Raw genomic sequence first — 6,819 nt, 5'->3', positions numbered from 1 at the left:
CACACACACACACACACACACACACACACACACACACACACACACTCACAGGCCTGCGCGCAGCTGGGGTTGGGCGGTGGGGTAGAGTGGGGGATGATAAAGCCTCACTAAAGCTGCAGCTGCCCAGAGGCCCTCCTTGGCAGTCTCTGGAAATGATCCAGTCATCACGCCAGGCCCTGGAAATGTCTCGTCGTGTGCCTTTCTCACACACAATGCTGGCCCCCACCTCTGATGGGAACATTTTCTTCCCAGGTACTTTGCACATGAGCTAAACTGCAGGTACCTCTGAGGTAATATGGTCCTGTGCTCTTGCCCAAGTCAGAAAGTTATTTACTGCCAAGCTGGAAAATACTGTTCTTCTCACCCGAGGAAAGCACTGTTCTCAGAAATGAAGCACATCACTTCATACTGAGCTCCAGCTTTCTGGGACAGGCGGAAATCTTTGAAGCATTTCCAGCCAAATCCTTGGAGAGGTAAACACATTTTTCAGCTGCAGGATTCCAGGTTAAAGAAGTGTGTCCCCCACTTGTTTACAAAGCAGCGCAGCAGCTGTTCGGAGGCCTCCACCCCCGTGGACAGACAGGCATTTGGAAGATGCACTGAGCCCTACCAGACAGTTTGCTCAGGCTCTCTCCTCCCCCTCCCACCGGAGCCCTCATCACCATCAACCACCGGCAGGCAGCACTGAGAGCTCAGTGCAGGAATGGCACAGGAGACACGCCTGGCTTCTCTGATTCAGTTTTGTTGTGCTCTCTTTATTAATGGTAAAAAAAAAAATCAGGTTGCCTCTAAAATTTGTCTGTAGATGACGATTAAAGAAAAACTCCTACCTGCATCCTCTGTTGCTTTCTAATCCTTAGTGAGAAACGTGGCTTCAGAGACATGGGCATGAGTTTCTTGGGGCTGCTGTGAGAAGAGCTCTCCCACTCTGCCTCTGCCTGTGTGCCTGTGCTTACAAACTCAGTTTCTGTCCTGTGTCTTCTGTCAAATCCTTCTGGGACACACCACTTCACAGCGATTGCTTGCGTTCCTGATTCCTAAAACACAGAAGGTTTTTACTACTATTGGACATTTATCCTATACTGCCTTGGATGGTTATAGTAATCACAGAGATGACAATAGCTAGCCTTTAGAGTGAATTATTCATTCCACACTGTGCTAAGCACTTTATACGGAATGTCCCATTTATCCTCAAAATGGACCTCATAAGGTTAGTATTATTATCCCCATTGTAAGATGAGAAAATTGAGGCACAGAGAAGTTAGGACTAGAGTTTGCCCAAGGTCATAAGTTAGAGTCCAGACTAGAACCAGGTGTGTTTGGATACTTTTTGTCTTTTAAATATGTGAAGATAATGCCTCTTCTTCTCTTATGCTGTAAACTCTCTCTGATGAATAGCAGTCCTTAATAAACATCCCTGTATTTCAGCAAAGACTACTCTGGAGACACTTCACCTTAATACCACTACCTAATACTACTGCCATTGTTAGCAATTATAGGGACTCAAATGATTAGGTAGCTGTAGTAGATATGTGTGTGTGTGTGTGTGTTTGCTAGCTTCAGATACCTTTGGAGAAACCACCCTGTTTCCATTCTTAGTCCATGTGATTGGGGTTAGCGTGACCTTCTCCTTGCCCCCTCACTCCAAAGTAGCACTCGGTCTTTGCCAATTACAATAGTCCATACCACTGGACATAGGGATGGATAAGGAGACTGATACAGGAGGACGAATTTGAGACTGTGGGTACATCTCAAAGAATTACATGAGCCTGAGTCTACCTGGGGCCACCTTTGCCCTCATATGAGTACAACCAGCCTAAGTAGAAAGCAACATAAGAAAGAATAGAGCTGAGAGATACAGAGGTATAGTTTCAATGAGAGGTTTGAATCCTTGGATCCAGATGAGATTTATTCCTAGATATTTTTTAGCTATAAAAACAAATACATATTCTATTTTTGCTAAAGGTTTTTTCAAGTTGGGTATTTTTCTCCGTATAGCTGGATGAGTCAGGACTAATACAACCCATGAGAAAAGAAACCTAGCATTAGACTAACACTAATATCAAAGCACATGGCCCCTTTTCCTTTAAATACCAGTCATTGACCAGCAAGGGTTTGCTCTCTTTTTTAATCTAGATTTTAGATTTTAATCTAGATTTTCTGTGATGATTGGGGTGTTCTAGAAATAGTCAAGGTCTACCCTGTCCAATACAGTTGTCACTGACCACATGCGCTACTGAGCACTTGAAAAGTGGCTATTGCAACTGAAGGACTGAATTTTAAATTTTATTTACTTTTAATTAATTTAAATTAAATAGCCACATGTGGTTTATGGCTATCATATTGGGTAGCAAAGATCTAGACCATCTTTGCACTACATGAATGAATACAGAGATGTCTGATGACTCCACTGCAATAGGTGGAATGACCAAAGAATTATAGCTTCCTCACTCTGTTTCTGGTGTGTTCCCAGGTGTCCTCCTTCTGTTTCTGAATCCAAAGCTCATGCTCTTTCCCCTGTAGGAGATTTAAAGAAGTGAATTACTTGTCTAAGTCTTCTAATGGCAAATGCCTTATCAGCTCTGCTTCTGCAATGGCAGATGAAGGGAAACTCCTACCTTTTGAACATGGCTATCCTGTTCCAGTCCCTCCACCCTGACACCTGTGTGAGACAGGCCCTGGAATGTCATTATAGTTCCTCATGGTCTAGATCATGTTAACCCTTGTGGTAGAAATGAATAAAGAAAAATAGAACAACAATATCCAGGTTATTCTTATTTGTCATCTAAGTCTTCATCTAAGTTTGGAGGAAGAAGGTGGAGACAAATCTTAAGGTATTACTTAACTAGAAATTCATCTAGTTATCAGAGCTTTTGGATTTTAAATCCCGACTCCATCATTTAGCACATGTGAGACCTCTGTGGAGCCATTTATGCTCTTTGAATGATGAGTTTTTGCAATTGAAACAATGGGGACAGCAGTATTTATCTCATAGTGCCTGAGTGAGTACTAAGTGAGAAAGTACCTATGGAAGACAGAGCAGAGTGCTCTGTGAGAGTCCACTGTCCTTACTGTTTCATACTATTGTTGACATCCACGGGGTAATGTAAGTAATAACGTGCACAAACATGTTGATGATTCTCTAACAACTTTCCACATTAGGGCTCTTCACTAGCCTGCAGCATCCTTGATCTGAAATTTAGCTGGAAGTCTGGAGATCCTCTCCACAAATTACACAGTATTAACTGAAGTAAATTAAATGAAGGTCTCTGTTCAGAAAGATAGGTGTCTTCCTGGCACTATCACTACTTTTCACTGCTTGGCACCTTCCTTTTCATCTTTCGGATGTGTCAAAGGTCCTTGCCGGTGGGGTTTAAAAATAGTTGTTTTCTCTTCTTTTCCCAAAGGGTGGAGCATTAAACACTTTGAAACCTGGTGAGGAGGCCACCTCCCTTCCCAGAGTGCCAACATAGATGCTGTTCAAAATAATTAGATTGGAGTTCAGGAAGCATTTATTCTAAAAATATTTGTCGCACACCTCCTACTTTTTAGACACTATGCTGGCCACTGAGGATCTAGTAATGAACAAAATAAACACAATCTACAGCTACTCTCATGGAGTTTATAATCTAAAGATATTGCCTGATGATTAAGCATGGGGCATGGTTTAGGGTCTTGTTTATAGGTTACTGGTCATCTCCCCCAAATAATTTTCTCATTAAGACAGCACCACTGATGAAGCCTACAGGTACGTGTACATGGGTTGAGAGAACATTATTTGATCAGATGTTGAAACTTCTCTTGAGTTTTTTATTCTCATCATGCAAAGAGAACACTTCTAGATATATGTAAAATAATTTAATGGTTGGATTCATGTGTAATGGCACAATTCCATCCATTAGAAGAAGGAGGAGCCTTGTAAGGTCATATTGTCACACATTTTAGTCCCACATATTGTCAGCTCATTTTACCCAGATTTCTGTCATACTCACTTCAAAATAGAGAGGAAGCATTTCAGCATGTAAACATTGAGAAGCAGGTTCACTGACATCAAATATCTCAATAGCTAGAGTATGCATTTAAAGTATTCCTTCTGCAAACATTAATGCAGTATCCATGTTATGCCAGACACTGGCAGGATTTTGGAAGCATTGAGTCTGCTCAATTCTCTAGGAGGCATCTGCTTTCAGTAGTTTGAGAGCAATATGTTTCTGTGAATTTATACGATCACAGAAATTCTTTTAATGGGATCCTGTGCCTCATTTCAAAAAACTGCTGTGTTAGGATTTCAGTAAAAGAATCAAGGGATCCGTGGGTGTACAAACCAGGATTTTGTGTCTCATGATCTAGTCTGACTTAATTCCATCACGGGTGACTTCAGTGTACAAATGTGATAACTCAAAAAGGACAAACATATGGAAGTTTTGATACACTTTAGTTCCTTTTACTTTAGCAGACACATTGAGTCACATGTCCCATGAAGTACCACTGACAGTAGTGTGCATTTACATGGATTATCTTACATTCCTCTGACATAGACACTATATTTGTTGCCATTTTACAGATGAGGATGTTGGGACTCAAGAGTTAAGATAACATGACCCAAGATGAGGCTGTAAGGAAATGATAGACCTGGATTGCATGTGGGGTTATTTGACCCCAAAGCCCATTCTAGAAGCCTGTATGCCTATGGACATGATTGCATTTTCAGCTTCTTTATAGTCACTGCAAGATGGACAAACATAGTTAAGATCTCAATAAATACTGGCCAGTTATAAGTTTGAGTCTCTATGGCAGAGTAGGATAGGGTATGGGAGAGCTGAGATTTAATTCAAATTAAAAAATATTTGTTTTCAGTACCTACTTGATACTGCTGTGACCGGCTACTTCTCTATATGTTTGAAATTCAGATAAACTGGATTGGAATCACCAGCTCTACATCCCGGTTAATATCTCTTCTGACCCTAAGCGTAATTCTCCTGCCTCCACACAGGTTCTATTTTTGAGCCAACTTGATGCAAAATTTACCCCCTGCAAGTTTCCACAAGACATGTAACCTCACAACAGCATGTTTTTCTATTACTTTTCCTGACCGTTTGGAGGTCACATTGAACAGTTAAAATATTTTGCTAGTATCCTGCTGGCAGCTGGCTCTCAAACTCACTTTCCCCTTTTACTGCTCCCTGGCCCCAGACACCCAGCATTACACACTTCCTGAGTCTTTCAAAAATCCATGTTTGAGCCCCCACTGAGGTACCCTCTTCTTGCAGCTTCCCCATGAAGCAGTGTCCGTTCTCTCTCTTTATTTTTCTTTCTTTGGAAAGCTGAAAGGTGAATAAAATCCTCTCCATTTCTACACTTAACAAATTTATGTACATTCTCATTTAATCCTTACACTCACTCTATGAATTAGGTGTTTTGTCCTCATTTTATGATGAAAAAACAGGCTCAGAAAAGTTGTAATTTGTCCAAGTCCAGTTGTCACGGGGGGAGCTGTGTCGGAAACCTTGGCCCTCGACCCAGATTCTGATGTTTTCTCCACTCCATCATGCCTCCCCAATCTGATGGAGGTGGAGAGAGGAAGGATTCTTCCTTAGCTAGTATGCTCTGTCAGTGTTTCTCAATGGAGGGCGACTGACATTGTGGGTGGGATGATTTGCTGCAGGGAACTCTCCTGGGCTTTGCAGGATGTCTGGCATCTCTGGTCCCACCATGAAATGCTGGTAGTGTCCTCCGGTCATTGTGGAAACCAATGAAATGTCCCTATACATGTCTGAAGATCACCCTTTGGAAAGGGGTGGTGCCTCCCCCATGGAGAAGAGCAGATTATCCCTACAAGTCAGTGGACTGATAAATCATTTCAATGTTAATCAGTTAATTAGAAGGCAGGCATGAATACCTCAGCCCCTACTAATGTTAAAGTGGCATCATGGTCAGAGAACAGAAGACAGTAGGAAAGCAGCAACCCTCCTCTCCCCCCATTTAATACATAGATCCCCTGGAAGGTCCAGACTACAAGGTCATTCTCATCCCTGGAAGTAGACTGTAGGTGGAATCCAAGATAGCAGAAGAAGCAAGACCCAGGACATGGTGCTTTGGAAAGCAGCAGGAAGGGAGAAGCCAGCATTTAGTGGTGGAGAAATCACTGGGCAAGGGGAAGGAGGCTGGCTCAGAGGGTGGCTATGAGTCCTCTTGGCCATGTTTCTCAAATTGGGGACTTTGGGAGATCAGATATGCTGGTCATTTTGTTTACTGAGGGTTCTTAATACTTGGCTGGTTATGTACAGTTTAGCCTGCTAATGATTTCCATGCTTCTCAGCAGCTTCGGCCTGAATCATCTTTATTCCTTAGGAGGAAGGAAAGTCCAAGTCCATTATTTGATTCTGTTCAGAAACTATAACCCTCAGGCCCAGGCTCAGGACTTGGGCTGCCCTATTTATCCCTGCTGGCAAGTCACAAGCTCTGGGTTAGGGAGATACATGATCTTAAATGTTAGCAGAGTCAGATGTGCTCAGTGGAAACAGTCTGGCTAACCCAAAGCAGATTCTCAGCCCTCTCCGCGATTCTCCAGAAATCATGTCTGGTGGGATTTCTGCAACTGATCTGATAGTTGCTGCTTGGAGAACTTGTAAGCTGTTTGTGAATTCACAGCGAATGGCCCTAATTCCAGACACAAATTCCCATTGACACTAAGAGACTGGAAATACAGAAAATGCATTGAAAGCTTACTTGTGAAGTGTGTGTGTGTGTGTGTGTGTGTGTGTGTGTGTGTGAGAGAGAGAGAGAGAGAGAGAGAGAGAGAGAGAGAGAGAGAGAGAG

The sequence above is a fragment of the Aethalodelphis obliquidens genome, unplaced genomic scaffold (genome assembly GCF_003676395.1).
Source record: "Aethalodelphis obliquidens isolate GAN/ISIS:26980383/991018 unplaced genomic scaffold, ASM367639v1 scaffold39, whole genome shotgun sequence".
Taxonomy (NCBI): Eukaryota; Metazoa; Chordata; class Mammalia; order Artiodactyla; family Delphinidae; genus Aethalodelphis; species Aethalodelphis obliquidens.
The sequence above is the reverse complement of the archived record's forward strand: the minus strand, read 5'-3'. Positions refer to the sequence as shown.